The sequence below is a fragment of the Cetorhinus maximus genome, chromosome 1 (assembly GCF_964194155.1).
Source record: "Cetorhinus maximus chromosome 1, sCetMax3.hap1.1, whole genome shotgun sequence".
In the NCBI taxonomy this organism is placed as follows: Eukaryota; Metazoa; Chordata; class Chondrichthyes; order Lamniformes; family Cetorhinidae; genus Cetorhinus; species Cetorhinus maximus.
In genome coordinates this window covers 118,473,748-118,490,043 of record NC_135879.1, presented here as the reverse complement: position 1 = coordinate 118,490,043, position 16,296 = coordinate 118,473,748, and positions in this window count along the sequence as shown.

Genomic DNA, 16,296 nt, shown 5'->3' with positions numbered 1-16,296 from the left:
TCAATCATGTCCCCCTCAATCTCCTCTGCTCCAAGGAAAATAACCCCAGTCTACCCAATCTCTCCTCACATCTACAACTGTCCAGCCCAGGCAACATCTGGTAAATCTCCTCTGCACTCTCTCTAGTGCAATCACATCCTTCCTATAATCTGGTTCCAGAACTGCACGCAATACTCTAGCTGTGGCCTAACCAGCATTCTATGCAGTTCCAGCATAACCTCCCTGCTCTTATATTCTATGTATCCCATATGCCTTCTTAACCATCTTATTTACCTGTGCCGTTACCTTAAGGGACTGGTGGACATGTACACCTAGGTCCCTCTGATCCTCGGTACTTCCCAGGGTCCTACCAAGGTATTCCTGTACCTTGTTTGTACTGCCCAAGTGCATCACCTCACATTTATACGGATTAAATTCTATTTGCCACTAATCAGCCCATCTGACCAGCCTGTCTATATCCTCCTGTAATCTAAGGCTATCTTCCTCATTATTTATCGCCCCACCAATTTTCGTGTCATCGGCAAACTTACTGATTAGTGAGAGGCAGCATGGTTTTGTGAAGGGGAGGTCGTGTCTCACTAACTTGATCGAGTTTTTCAAGGAAGTGACAAAGATGATCGACGATGGAAGGGCAGTGGATGTTTTATACATGGATTTCAGTAAGGCCTTTGACAAGGTCCCTCATGGCTGACTGGTACAGAAGGTAAAGTCGCATGGGATCAGGGGTGAGCTGGCAAGATGGATACAGAATTGGCTTGGTCATAGAAGACAGAGGGTAGCAGTGGAAAGGTGCTTTTCTGAATGGAGAGCTGTGACTAGTGGAGTTCCGCAAGGATCAGTGCTGGGATCTTTGCTGTTTGTAGTATACATAAATGATTTGGAGGAAAATGTAACTGGGCTAATTAGTAAGTTTGCAGATGATACTAAGGTTGGAAGAGTTGCAGATAGTGAAGAGGATTGTCAAAGGATACAACGGGATATAGATTGGTTGGAGACTTGGGCGGAGAAATGGCAGATGGAGTTTAATCCGGACAAATGCGAGGTAATGCATTTTGGAAAGTCTAATACAGGTAGGAATTATACAGTAAATGGCAGAACCCTTAAGTACATTGACAGGCAGAGGGAACTGGATGTACAGGTCCACAGGTCACTGAAAGTGGCAACGCAGGTGGATAAGGTAGTCAGGAAGGCATATGGCATGCTTGCCTTCATTGGCAGGGGTATTGAGTATAATAGCTCTGAAGTCATGCTGCAGCTGTATAGAACCTTGGTTAGGCCACACTTGGAATATTGCATGCAGTTCTGGTCGCCACATTACCAGAAGGATATGGAGGCGTTGGAGAGGGTGCAGAGGAGGTTTACCAGGATTCTGCCTGGTCTGGAAGTTATTAGCTATGAGGAGAGGTTGGAGAAACTCAGATTGTTCTCACTAGAGCGACGGAGATTGAGTGGCGACTTGATAAAAGTTTACAAAATTATGAGTGGCATGGACAGAGTAGATAGTCAGAAGCTTTTTCCCAGGGTGGAAGACTCAATTACTATGGGACATAGATTTAAGGTGAGAGGAGAAAACTATAGAGGAGATGTGCGGGGCAATTTTTTTATGCAGAGGGTAGTGAGTGTCTGGAATTCGCTGCCAGAGGAGGTGGTGGAAGCAAGTACGATAGTGGTGTTTAAGAGGCAGCTTGACAAATACATGAATAGGATGGGAATAGAGGGATATGGACCCCGGAAGTGCAAAATGTTATAGTTGACGGGCATTATGATCGGCGCAGGCTTGGAGGGCCGAAGGGCCTGTTCCTGTGCTATACTTTTCTTTGTTCTTTGTACACTCTCATCAATGTGAATTCTCCTTGGTTGTTTTTCAGTTCTACCCATATGGCTTCATTTGAGAAGCCTTCTGAGATGTCATCACTCCTTGCTGCTGTAATTGATTCCTTGATCAATTTTGCGATACCCCCTCCTCTTTTACCCCCATTCCCTGTCTCACCTGAAGACCCTATATCCTGGAATATTGAGCTGCCAATCCTGCCCCTCTCTCAACCATTTCTCAGTGACAGCAATGATATCATATTTCCATGTGTTAATTTATGCTCTCAGCTCATCTGTCTTATTTGTCAGACTCCTTGCATTAAAATAAAATCCAACCTTGCCAAACTCCCTTGTGTCTTAACTGGCCTATAATTTCTATGCTTTCCAGACTCACTTGCTCTCTCTTCTAATTTTGGCTGTGCATCTTCCCCTGCTGAACAGTCTCTCAGGATCCCACCCCCCTGCCAAGTTAGCACTAGCAAACCTCCCCTCAAGAATGTTAGTCCCATTCTCGTTCAGGTGAAACCCATTCACTTTGTATAGATAACACCATCCCCAAAAATGGTCCCAAACTCCCAGAAATCTAAAGCCCTCCCTCCTGCAGCATCTCTCCAGCCACGCTATCATCTGGACTAACCTCCTAATTCTATACTCACTCGCGCATGACAACGGAAGAGGAAGAGGACAGTCTCTAAGATTCCTGAGTGGATGACCCAGGGGTGTCCAACTGCCAGTCCTCCTCCTTTCGGGTACCTGGGGGCCCCAGCCTGGTTCCTAGGGAGGAAGAAGCACATGGAGGGAAGTCAAGGTGCCCCGTTTCCCTCTCGCGTTGCCACTGCAGGAACTCACCTATGGCTCCCGCTATGGAGTGCAGGTCTGCACACACCTCTGCGTTCTGCTGGACCAGGGTCCCTATGGCGCCCATCACATTACCTGTGGAGGCCTCCATACATGTACATGTGGGCACCACTTCATCAGAGAGCAGGCGGACATACTTCTCCGACTCACAAGCCACTCTGTTGAGTGTTTCCAACAGCTCTGTGTGATGTTCCTACACCTTCTGTCAATCATCCAGGGTGAGTTGGAAGGCTAAATCCAGAGGTTCGTCATCTCACTTGGACCCCACAGATGCCTCTTCTGCAGCAGTCCTCCAAGTGCTGGGGAGCTCGGCCAAACCTCCCATCTCTTGCTGCGGACACCTGTCCGTGCTGTGACCACCAGATTGTGAACCTGAGCCTGCTCTAGATCCAGATCCCATCGAGGTGTGTGTCTCTGCATTGGTAAGTGGGTAAGTGCTGTGACGAGTCTTCCAGGCTGCTTATTTCCAGCTGTTCAATGGAGGAGGTGTCCTCTTAGCTGGCGATGAGGACGTGGATGGAGTTGAGCGATTGGCTGGCTGAGGGTGTCGGTCGCTTGGCAGAGCTCCCTGTGAACCAAAGTAGAGATAATTAGTGCATGGCAGCAGAGTCAAAAGCAGGAGAAAGAGCACTCACATTTGCATTGGGAGAGGGATGATGTGGTGTAGGGATCCTCAGGAGGGTGTTCACCGCCAACCTCACCATCACTGCAGGCATGGTCCACATCCTCACCAGTCGGCACAGTGGCACGCTCCTCAAAGTGAGTGAGGGGCCTAATGTGGGCCACTCCACCCCAGGTCTAGGACTTCTCCCTGCTGATGTGAGCAGGCTTCTCCTGCATGGAAATGGATGGAGAGAGTGTGAGCAGGACACATGGCACTGCATGGAATGTTTGTGTGGTGAGTGGAGCCATGGACAGGATGAGGATGCGAGCTCCAGAGGATATGAGCCTGATGGGGATGAGAGGGTGTGTGTGGGAGTTATAGTGGTGTTGTCCCTTCAGGTGTGAGATCCCTGTGGATGTGTGATGGGTTTGAGAGTGTGTGAGTTGAGAGTGATGAGAAGAGTGAGTTACCCTGGCGAAAGAGGTGAGACCATTCATCCTGTAGCGGCACTGGGTGGCTGTCCTCTTTTGCAGGGCATTGGTGATGATCACCTCTGCCACCGCCTCGGCAGCTGGATTGGTGATGCTGCTCCCCCTCCTGTGGCCAGAGCGGGGGTGGAGGACATCACAGTGGGCCTCTACAGCATCTAAATGGCACTCGAAGGGGACATGTCACTAAACTGGGGGGTTGCTACAGTCTTTTTGCCTTTCAGGGCAATCCTGTCTCCTGTACAGCAGTCCTGGGCTGGGGACACCTCCCAACACACCGCACATAGCTGCATTTTAACTGTGGCACCCGCCATGATGAAGCGGCGAGGTGATGGCAAATGAGAGCCTACCAGCCATCGAATTGGCATGTTCCCTGGGAATGCATAATTAATGCAGTGGGTGAGAACAATATGGCGTGAGAAGCCGCCACTGTGGCCGGCAGGTAAAATGTCATTTTCCCCGCCCACTACTGCACTCAGTGCAAATCTGGGATGATTCTGCCCTCTGTCACTGAGAACGCTGGTCATCTCTGAGACAGCAGCAGCAGGCCTGCTGATACCCAGAATTATAAATAAAATAAAAACTTTAATTTTCCATTAATAACATGTCTGTGCTCATGTGACAGAGTCCCATGAGGGGATATAGCTTATGACATTTATAAAATCTATTTTGTTTTTGGCAATCCATTCATCTTCCTGAGGTAGCTCCGTACCTCAGGGAGATTTGCAAATGGCACTTGCGCGCATGCGTGAAGTTCGAGCTCGTCCCGCTCGCACTCACCCCCCACTCCCCCACAGACATTGCTGAGCGCAGTCACTCGCGTTTCCCACTGGGCGCGCAGCATGATTGGCCCGCCAGTATAAAATCACCTCCTGGCCCCGATCACGGACAGTGGTCGGCGGCCGGCGTCCTGACCGACCACCCCCCCACCCCCACCCACCTCCTCCGAGCCCGCCCGACATGGGTGCAATTTTGCCCTACGAGTTCAGATTAAAAGAACAAGGATCAACCAACTCATACTGTCTTTATCTTTATAGAATGCATGTCCTTAAATATGTGACAAAATATTTTTGGAACAATATTTGAATAACCTAAAATAAATTCTATGACAGTGTTCTGCACTAGAAAATAAAATTTCAAATCCCTCTGTCCCACTGTTCACAATAATGTCTTTGCTGGTGATTCATCAAAATCAATTTTCCTTACCCAGGTGGCATCTGGTGTTGGATTTTTATTTGTCTGCACACCAAGACAAAATTATTTCAAATATAACTGATTAGTATGCTCTGCTAGCAGGGGATAAAATGTATTCCACTGTCTACCTCCTTAACTCACCCACCTCCACCTTAACTCCCAGCCAGTTTCGGAACATTTAGAACTATCCCATTTCATTTTACCATTCAGATCAGAGAACATCTCCAAATGTCACCACAGTAGTTCTAGAGACAAAAGGTTGACTGAATGTGGCATTTGGACAAATGACCCATTCTGAACGATTCTCCAAAAAGGCCTGCTCCAGCTACACTAAATGGTCTGATTAGCACCACACACCAGACCATGTAATACATGCTGCAGTCAATTTCCACTCATCCACTTTTAAAATAAATCCTACTGCCTATCAAACCTCAAAAGGTGTTACCTTTATTTGTTAAAGATAAATTGATCCCACAATACTTTTTAATCTGGCTTTCAAAAGCAAAGCCTTCTAAAATTGTTTCTAGATAATGACCCCCTATTCCTGCAGATATTGATCCACATTGTATCCAATAGGCATTGTTAAGGTCAGGGTTTTCCTTAGAATTGAATAGGACAGCCTATTGAAGGTACACGGTGAGAGTGATAGCTGACAGCATATACAGTCCAACTATTTCATAGGTGGATAATTATAGATATTGGGCGGAATCATCCCAGGTTTGCACTAAGTGCAGTAGCGGGCATGTAAAACAACCCACTGGCCGCAATGATGGGTTTTTGCACCATATCGTCCCCTTCCCTCCTCATTATTTATGCAATCACGAGGAATACGCTGTTTCGCCGGCAGGCATCCTTTGATTCACCCGCCACACCATCACCTCGCCGCCCCCTCACACCAGCCACCATATTTGAAATGCAGCGGCACGCACAGCTCCTAATGTTTGCAGTCCAGGATTGCTGCATGGAAGACATGGCCCTGAAAGGCAAGAAGATTGCAGCTCACCACTTTGTGCAAAGCCTGGCACTAATGACCGCAAGTGCTGCCTGAAGCAAGGTAGGCGAACAAACCTCAAAGTCCCAAGTGAAATGCAGCTCGCCAGGCGCACATCGCTTATGTTCAGTTGTGAAACACATCAACTTGCCCAGATGATCCAATGTGGGGGAATGTTTCCGGCAGGCAGGCATGACGATGAGATGCGAATGCACTAAAGTTACATTCCCAATGTTGGATGGCAGGAAACGCAGCCTGCTATTGGTGGTTGCAATGGACAATTGGAAACTTATTTCACGACAGTATGAAGCCGATTTTTGGTCTTCCCGCCAGACTGCCCACTCACGCTGCCAAGCATGCCCTGAACGATTCTCCAAAAAGGCCTGCTCCAGCTGCACTAAATGGTCTGATTAGCACCACACACCAGACCATGTAATACATGCTGCAGTCAAGGGAGCGGACTATTCCACCCTTCATAACTTCTTGAAACAATTACTTACATATTTTTAGAAATTTATAAACCAATTTGCCAGAAAGATGATTTTCATTAACATCAAACTGAAGCAGTTCAACACTGCTGATTATTTTGCTAGTATTCTCTTGATTTAGTAAGTGGTGTGGATCACTGGAGAAGAAGAGCTGTCAGATTTAAACAAAAGCCCTTCTAAATTTTTGCATGAAAAATGTGATTATGTGAAAATGCTAATATCAAAGGCATTTTAAAAAGTTGTTGCGTCAAAGCTGCTGCACTGACGGTTGATGGGCCATTCAATCCTGCCATAAATCCCGTGATGGTGACTCCAATCACCAGTAATCTCATCCGCTTACTCTGCCAAAGTCCCCTGCATCACAGAGAGACTCACCCTTTTAAATGTTACTGGTGTGTGCCTATCATATCACAGCATCATCTCAGGCGCGCATCATAGAAATGAGGCCAATAATGTCCCATTCTTTTCAGCCCTGGCCCCAGGCGTGGCAGAAGCACAGAATTTTCAATGCTCTGTCAGCACCATTGTGAGAGGGCCCAAAGCCGTCGGAGTTCTTCAGGGACCTAGACCAAATTCCCTAACTCCATTGAACTGTCGGCCTTTACTGCTCCTTTCACCTGGTATAGCAGCGTCTTGCTGATCCCAGGTTGGAGCCAAATGATCTTCCAGCATGTAGACCTCCTATTCCAGTGATCACCTTTTTCAGGATAAGCCAAGATCCTGTCCCAAGCAAGATCCCGTGATAACTGGCAATGAAGGCCAGTATGACCAATATTTCTCAGCCAGACGCTTTCTTGTCAGTTATTTCATCAGATATGAATAAAGGCTTATATTAATAAACATTTATAATTGACAAACCCAAATATTCTAGAGCATAAATGTTGCAATCCAGCCAGATATAGAACGGGGTGTTAGGGTCATAAAGGGTGCCCTGCACATTCTGGGTTTTGATGGTAAGTATTTAAAAAATTGAGGGAAGGTAACTATAAGTGTCTGATATGTTTTTTTTATGGTGCATTAATGGAAAATTATTTTTCTGGGGATTCACCCAGTAATGGCCGGGAGACTCACCATACAGGAAGCCCAAGAAACGAATCTTGTCGAGGTTGCTTGCAAACTTCCAAAGGGTTCCCTGGTTCAAAGGCACTCGAGGGACCAGGCATCAGGAATGGGGGCAGCCCACTGAGACCCACCCCCCTGCTCTTGTTGCTAGCCTGTTTCCCACCCCACAAGCCCAACACCCCCTACCCATGTCCCCCATCCCATGACCCCCTACCATCATCACTCACCTGTGGCTTGGGTCCCTTGACAATCCTGGGAATCTGGTGGTTGCATTACTGGCAGCAGCCACACTCTCCCTGGTGGCGCTGCCAAGCAATGAACAGCTGATTGGCCGGCAGCTCTTGGGGAGCAGGATTACCAACCCCGGGGTCCTTGATCCCAAGGAAGGCCTGCCACAGCCCAGTCAAGTGCCTAATCCACACCTAATTTGGCAGGCCTTCCTGAAGGTAGGTGATGTGGGTAAAAGAAGCAGCACAAAATTGGTGGAAATGATGGTGAATTAGAAGTATAATACCATCACACCGTTATGAAGCAATTTGCAAGTGTCTGCCTCTAAACAGACAGATGCTTCCAGCAGCAGTTCAAAACCTAATCAGAGACTCAGCACAGAGGAAGAATGGATGAAATTCAGCAAAACATTATGGGAAAAAGTCAGGTCAGAAAATTTAAGCTCGTGGCTTTAACAAGACTCAGAGATGAAGTAATTTATTTGATTTCGTTATTATGTGCAATTCACTCTCTACTGAATTGTCACTGTTTCCAAGCTGTTTCTTTTGCATCTGGTCACAACACTACTTATTTATTTAGACTATTTAAATTAACAGCTAGTGCCGTGGGAGAGGGTTTAAACTAATTTGGCTGAGAGATGAGAGCCAGTTAAAAAGGAATAAGTTACACAAAAGATTGAGAGAGACAGATAGTACTAGAGTTAGAAATAATGAAGAATTACTTGGGATCAGACTAAGTAAGAGGGGATACAATAAGACCTAATTCGGGTTTACAGTGCATGCATGTAAATACACAAAACATGGTAAATAAGGTTGGTGAGTTGCAGGCGCAGATAGCCACTTGGGAATATGATGTCTTGGCAAAAATGGACACCTGATTCAAAAAAGAGCGGAACTGGGTACTAAATATCCCTGGATACCAGGTGTTTAGGAAAGATAGGGGTAGAAAGAAAGAACTGGGGGAGTGTGGGTGGCAGAATTGACTAAGGAGAATATTACAGTGCTAGAGAGAGAGGATGTCCTGAAAAAAATCATGGACAGAATCTATTTGGTTAGAGCTAAGAAAAAATGGGGTGCCATTAAACTACTTATTCTATAATCTACCAGCCATTGGGAAGGATATAGACCAGAAAGTTTGCAGGAAAATTACAGAGAACTGCAAGAACTATGGAGTAGTGATATTTGGAAACTTTAGTTATCCTAGTATAAATTGGAATAATAATAATAATAATGTGAAGGACATAGAGTGGAAGAATTTCTGAAGTATGTAAATGAAAATTTTCTGGATCAATGCAAAATAGGCCCAATGAGGAAGGAGGCATTGCTGGATCTGATTCTGGGAAATGAGGTGGGTGAAACACAACAAATGTCAGTATGGGAACATGGAGGGAACAGTGATCATAGTGTCATAAGGTTTAGATTAGCTGTGGAAAAGCTTAAGGAGCAATCTAGGCTAAAAATACTTAATAGGAGGAAGGCCAATTTCAGGGGATTGAGAACAGACCTGTCCTAGGTAAATTAGAATCAGAGATTGAAGGCAAAATTGTAACAGAACAATGTGCTGCCTCTAAAGAGGAGATGGTTTGATGGTACATTTGAGGCACATTTTCACTAGAGGGCAAGGTAAGGCAAACTAAGCCAGAGCTCCCTGGTTGACAAAAGAGTTAGAAAGATGAAGCAGAGAAGGGTGAATATAACAGATGTCAGGTTGATAATACAAGTGAGAACCAAGCTGAATATAGAAAGTTCAGAGAGGGGGTGAGAAAGGAAATAAGAGACACAAAGAAAGAGTGCGAGAAGAGACTAGCAAATAACATAAAAGGAAATCCAAGAGTCTTGCCTAGGCACATAAATTGTAATAGGATAGTAAAAAGAGGGGTGGGACTGATTAGTGACCAAAAAGAATGGATGAATTTGATAAAGGCAAGTCATGTTTAACTAACTTGATTGAGTTTTTGATGAGGTAACTGAGATGGTTGATGAGGGTAATGCAGTTCATGTAGCATATCTAGCCTTCCAAAGTATGCTGTGAAGGAAATACACAAATAAATAGATAGAATTCATATATATTTAGGACATTATACTTTAGAATTGAGAATCGGACACAGATTCATGGGTAGCCATTTTTACCCAGAAGCCCCCAAGAATATACATGGGCAGCACTAGCCTTACAGCTCTGCTTCGAGCTAGAAACAGATTTTATCTCATCCGTACCATCCACTATGTATCACTGGGCCTCTTTCCTTTCTTGGAAATAGAGAAAAATTAATTGCATTATTCACTAGCAAAGGACATTTAGGGAAGGTTAATAATGGCATAGACTGGTACTATTCCCATTATCTATTAAGAAGGCATCCCTAAAACTTAGCTCAGCAAATCGGAATTGGACATAATCAGACACTTGATACAAAAATAAATATTATATGGATGCATCTCTATCCAAGCTGGAGAACAAAAAGCAATTTTAAAAATCTCTATTTCTCTACTAAATGTTTAAAATCACCTTATGAAGAAATAGAAGAAATTGGAGGCAATCAGGAAGGATATTAGAACATGTTATAAGTACACGTTGACCAGATATTGGCTCACAGCATTGATATAATAAAACCATTTTAACAATTAAATAATATTGAATTTTAAGGGCTAATCAAAAAGGAGAAGTTTAATCAAGAAGGCATAACCCATAGCTGCTAAAGATGATGTAACCTGGCTTTAGAAGGATATTCAAGTTTCCCTTCAGAAAATCAGAGATATTAGAGGAGGGTTTTGAGAACCCTCCAATATTTCTCCAGTTGCCGAGAGGCTGGATAGCTTAAAGCTGACAGCTTTAATGTCCAACTGCCCAACAACTGAACCACTCGGGGATTTAAGGTAACACATTACTTTGAATATTTGATGGATATCCATAACTAATTTTAACTGTAACATTGTATTTTAAAGTCTTTTTCACTGGATTCTCTATCAGAACTAAGGCTACGTTTTTTTATCTTTTTATAGTCATTAACGTTGCGATGTACTTATCCGCTTTAAAGTGTATTGCATGTTAAATAGTTCTTTAATAAATTTGTAAATAAGCTAGTAAATTATAACATCCCTTGTAGTCTTCTGTATACAGCTTAAAAGCCCACCTCTCTTGTACTTTCTGAAAATGGGAAGATACTATTTTTTGAAGAGAGACCCCCAGACCCTCACAATATCCGGGTAATTACAACTTGGCTGACAAATTACTTAACGGACTATCTGGAAGAAGGTAATATCTCTTGATAGTCATCTTCCCTGGGAGAGAAGTAGTTTACTTTCCTAGACCTGAAATAAGTGCCTATGAGGTGGCTGCTTTGAACTCAAGTGAGGATGACTGTTATAGGATTGCTCCCGACTTAGGGTAGTTACCATTGGGGCTAGAGTTATAATCCGCTTCAGTGCCACATAACAGATTGAACGTTGAAGCCCATGGCATAAAAGGGACAGCGGTAGCATGGATACAAAACTGGTTGACTGACAGGAAGCAGAAAGGACAGGCAAATTGCTGCTTTTCATACTGGAGGAAAGTATTTAGTGGTGTTCCCCAGGGGTTGGTAACAAGACCATTGATTTTTTTGATCTATAAATAATAACCTAAACTTGGGCGTTCAGGACTCAATTTTGAAATTTACAGAAGAGACAAAACTTGAAAGCATTGTGAACTGCGAGGACGATAGTGATGGATTTCAAGAGGACACAGACAGGCTGGTGGAATCGGCAGACATTGCAGTTGCAATTTAATGTGGTGAAGGGTGAGGTGGTATATTTTGGTAAGAAGAATGAGGAAAAGTAATGAAAAAATTAATGTACACAATTTCAAAGGCAGTGCAGGGAGTGGGAAATCTAGGGGTATACATGCACAAATTGTTCAAGGTGGCATGGAGGTTGAGAAAGTAATTCAAAAAGCATATGGGATCCTGAGCTTTATAAATAGAAGAAGAGAGTACAATAGCAAGGGCATTATGATGGACCTCTATAAAACACTGGTTCAGCTTTAACTAATGTATAGTGTCCAATTCTAAATAGTGCACTCTAGGAAGGATGTGAAGGCTTTTAGAGAGGGTGCAGAAAAAATTTACAAGAATGGTTGCAGGACTTTAGGGGAAGGGCTGAGGACTGGCACTAGCTAAGTTACTCTTACAGAGATCTGACATAGGCTCAACAGGCCGAATGGCCTCTTTCTGAGCTGTTACTGTTCTATTATTCTATCTTTTTATTTCTAAAAATCTTAAGTAAGGCTCTGTGGATTAGATACATAATAGAATAACACACTGCCCTTCTATCTCTAGTAACTAAGCTTGAATATCAAGCTTAAAGTCATATGGTGACAGTTCATCACTTTCTGATGGTCATAAGGATCATACTTGAAATAGTAATATTTAAGAACAAAAGCAAGGATGTTGTGATGAATCTTTATAAAACACTGGTTCGGCTTCAAGTGGAGTACTGTGTCTAATTCCCGGCACCACACTTTAGGAAGAATGTGAAGGCTTTAGAGAGGGTGAAGAAAAGATGCACATGAATGGTTCCAGAACTGAGGGACGTCAGTTACGAGGATAGCTTGGTAAACTAGAGCCAGGAATAGACGTTTGAAATTTGATAGAGGCGTTCAAAACCATGAGGAGTCTGAGCAGGGTAAATAAGGAAAAATTGTTCCCATTGGCTGAAGAGCCGAGAACCAGAGACATCAATTTACGGTGGCTGGCAAAAGAACCAGAGGCAACAAGAGGTAAAGCCTTTTTACGCAAAGAGTAGCTGGGGTCTGGAATTCTGTGCCTGAGAGTATGGTGGAGGGAAGTTAGATCAAGTTTGAAAAGTTCAAAAGGGAATTCGATAATTACCTAAAGAAAGAAAATTTGCAGGGGTGTGGGGTAAAGACTGGTGAGTGGGACTAGCTGAGTAGCTTTTACAGAGAGTCGGTGCAGACATGACAGACTAAATGGCCTACTTCTGTGATTCAATGAATCGATGATTCATCTTTGACCAACTGCAGTTTGTAAGCATTTTTTTTCATTCATTCCTAGGATGTGGGCTTCGCTGGCTGGGCCAGCATTTATTGCCCATCCCTAATTGCCCTTGAGGAGGTGGTGTTGAGCTGACTTCTTGAATCACTGCAGTCCAGGTGGTGTAGGTAAACCCACAGTGCTGTTAGGAAGGGAGTTCCAAGATATTGACCCAGTGACAGTGAAGGAACAGCGATATATTTCCAAGTCAGGATGGTTAGTGGCTTGGAGGGGAACTTCCAGGTGGTGGTGTTCCCATCTATCTCCTGCCCTTGTCCTTCTAGATGGTAGTGGTCATGGGTTTGGAAGGTGCTGTCTCAGGAGCCTTGGTGAATTCCTGCAGTGCATCTTGTACATGGTACACACTGCTGCTACTGTGCATCGGTGGTGGAGAGAGTGAATGTTTGTGGATGTGGTGCCAATCAAGCGGGCTGCTTTGTCCTGGATGGTGTCAAACTTCTTGAGTGTTGTAGGAGCTGCACTCATCCAGGCAAGTGGGGAGTATTCCAGTATTCCATCACACTCCTTACTTGTGCCTTGTAGGTGGTTGACAGGCTTTGGGGAGTCAGGAGGTGGGTTACTCATCGCACGATTCCTAGCCTCTGACCTGATCTTGTAATTGTAGTATTTATATGGCTAGTCCAGTTCAGCTTCTGGCCAATGGTAACCGCTATTGAAGGATTCAGTGATGGTAATGCCAATGAACATCAAGGGGCGATGGTTGGATCCTCTCTTGTTGGAGAGGGTCATTGCCTGACACTTGTGTGGCGCGAATGTTACTTGCCACTTGTCAGCCCAAACCTGGATATTGTCCAGGTCTTACTGCATTTGCACATGGACTGCTTCAGTATCTGAGGAGACACAAATGGTGCTGAACATGCTGCAATCATCAGCGAACATCCCCACTTCTGACCATATGATGGAAGGAAGGTCATTTATGAAGCAGCTGAAGATGTTTGGGCCGAGGACACTACCCTGAGGAACTCCTGTGGTGATTTCCTGGAGCTGAGATGACTGACCTCCAACAACCACAACCATCCTCCTTTGTGCTAGGTATGACTCCACCAGTGGAGAGTTTTCCCCTTGATTCCTATTGATTCAAGTTTTCCTAGGGCTCCTTGATGTCACACTCTGCCAAATGCGGCTTTGATGTCAAGGGCAGTCACTCTCACCTCACCTCTGGAGTTCAGCTTTTTTGTCCATGTTTGAACCAAGGTTGTAATGAAGTCAGGAGCTGAGTGGCCCTGGCGGAACACAAACTGGGCATCAGGGAGCAGGTTATTGCTAAGCATGTGCTGCTTGATATCACTGTTGATGATCTCTTCTATTTCTTTACTGATGATGGAGAGTAGACTGATGGGGCGGTAATTGGCCGGGTTGGATTTGTCCTGCTTGGCTAGGATCGCAGCAAGTTCTGGAGCACAAGCCTTCAGTACTATTGCCAGAATATTGTCACGGCCCGTAGCCTTTGTAGTACCCAGTGCCTTCAGCCATTTTTTGATATCACTTGGAGTGGATCGAATTGGCTGAAGACTGATGTCTATGATGCCGGAGACCTCCAGAGGTCAATCATCCACGCGGCACTTCTGGCTGAAGATTGTTTCAAATGCTCCGGTCTTATCTTTTACACTGATGTGCTAGGTTCCTCCATCATTGAAAATGGTGATTTTTGTGGAGCCTCCTCCTCCACTGAGTTGTCTAATTGTCCACCACCATTCATGACTGGATGTGGCAGGACTGCAGAGCCTAGACCCATTGGTTATGGGATCGCTTAGCTCTGTCTATCACTTGCTGCATATGCTGTTTGACAGGCAAGTAAACCTGTGTTATAGCTTCACCAAGTTGACACCTAATTTTTACAAATGCCAGGTGCTGCTCCTTGTGTGCCCTCCTGCACTCTTCATTGAACCAGGGTTGATCTCCTGACTTGATGATAATGATGGAGTTGGGGATATGCTGGGCCATGAGGTTACAGATTGTGTTTGAGTACAATTCTGCTGCTGCTGATGGCCCACAGCGCCTCATGGGTGCCCAGTCTTGAGTTGCTAGATCTGTTTGAAATCTATCCCATTTAGCCACACAACATGATGGTGGGTATCCTCACTGCGAAGGTGGGACTTCATCTCCAGAATGACTGTCTGGTGGTCACTCCTACCGACACTGTCATGGAAAGATGCATCTGCAGCAGGCAGGTTGTTGAGGATGAGATCAAGTATGTTTTTCCCTCTTGTTGGTTCCCTCACCACCTGCCGCAGACCTAGTCTAGCAGTTGTGTCCTTTAAGACTCAGCCAGCTCGGTCTGTGGTGGTGTTACCGAGCCGCTCTTGGTGGTGGACATTGAAGTTCCCCCACCCAGAGTATGTTCTGCACCCTTGCCATCCTCAGTGCTTCTTCCAAGTGATGTTCAACATGAAGGAGCACTGATTCATCAGCTGAGGGAGGGCAGTACATGGCTATCAGCAGGAGGTTTCCATGCCCATATTTGGGTTGATGCCATGAGACTTCATGGGGTCCGGAGTCAACCAGGGCAACTCCCTCCTGACTGTATACTACTGTGCCACCACCTCTGCTGGGCCTGTCCTGCTGGTGGGATAGGACGCACCCAGGGATGGTGATGGTGGTGTCTGGGACATTATCTATAAGCTATGATTCCATGATGATGACTATGTCAGGCTGTTGCTTGACTAGTCAGTGAGACAGCCCTCCCCATTTTGTTATTAAGGAGGACTTTGCAGGGTCAGCAAGGCTGAGACTGCTGTTGTCTTTTCTGGTGCCTAGGTCAATGTCAGGTGTTCTGTCCAGTTTCATTCCTTTTTTGTGAAGTACAACAGATTTCCTTCCCCAAATAGTATTAGTGAACCAGATGGGTTTTTTCAACAATCAACAATGATTGATCATCATCAAACTTTTAATTCCAGGTTTTTATTGAATTCAAATTCCACCATCTGCTGTGGCAGGATTCGAATCTGGGTCCCCAGAGCATTACCCTGGGTCTCTGGATTACTTGTCCAGCAACAATACCACTACGCCATTGCTTCCCCTAATCTCCATCTCAGGCTGTGAAATATACACTGCAGGCCGTACCAAGGGTAGCTTTCACTCAACCCCTCATTAGAAATAATTAGGTTTCCTACCATTCACCCAGTTGTATTTCTTACACAAGATTTTTGCTTTTATCCCTGGTATTGATCCTATGGCTCATGAAGCTGAGCATTGTATACTAATTGCAGGAGTATTTCAAAAGTCAATAGTATTGTACTGATAACTGAATAAGAGGGTAAATAGATACCAAGAGCTTATTTTCCTATTCATCGAAAAACTAGTGGGATAGCACATTAATATCTTGACTGGAATAATTCTACTTGGTCAGAACCAGTGTGACAGAGTGGTCTCTGCCTGAGCTTTCCAGTAGGATCATTCTGATAACATCCAGCTCTACCTCACCACAACCTCTCTCTACTCCTTCACTGCTGCTAAATTATCAAACTGTTCATCCAACATCCAGTACTAGATGAGCAGAAATTTTCTCCAATTAAATATTGGGAAGA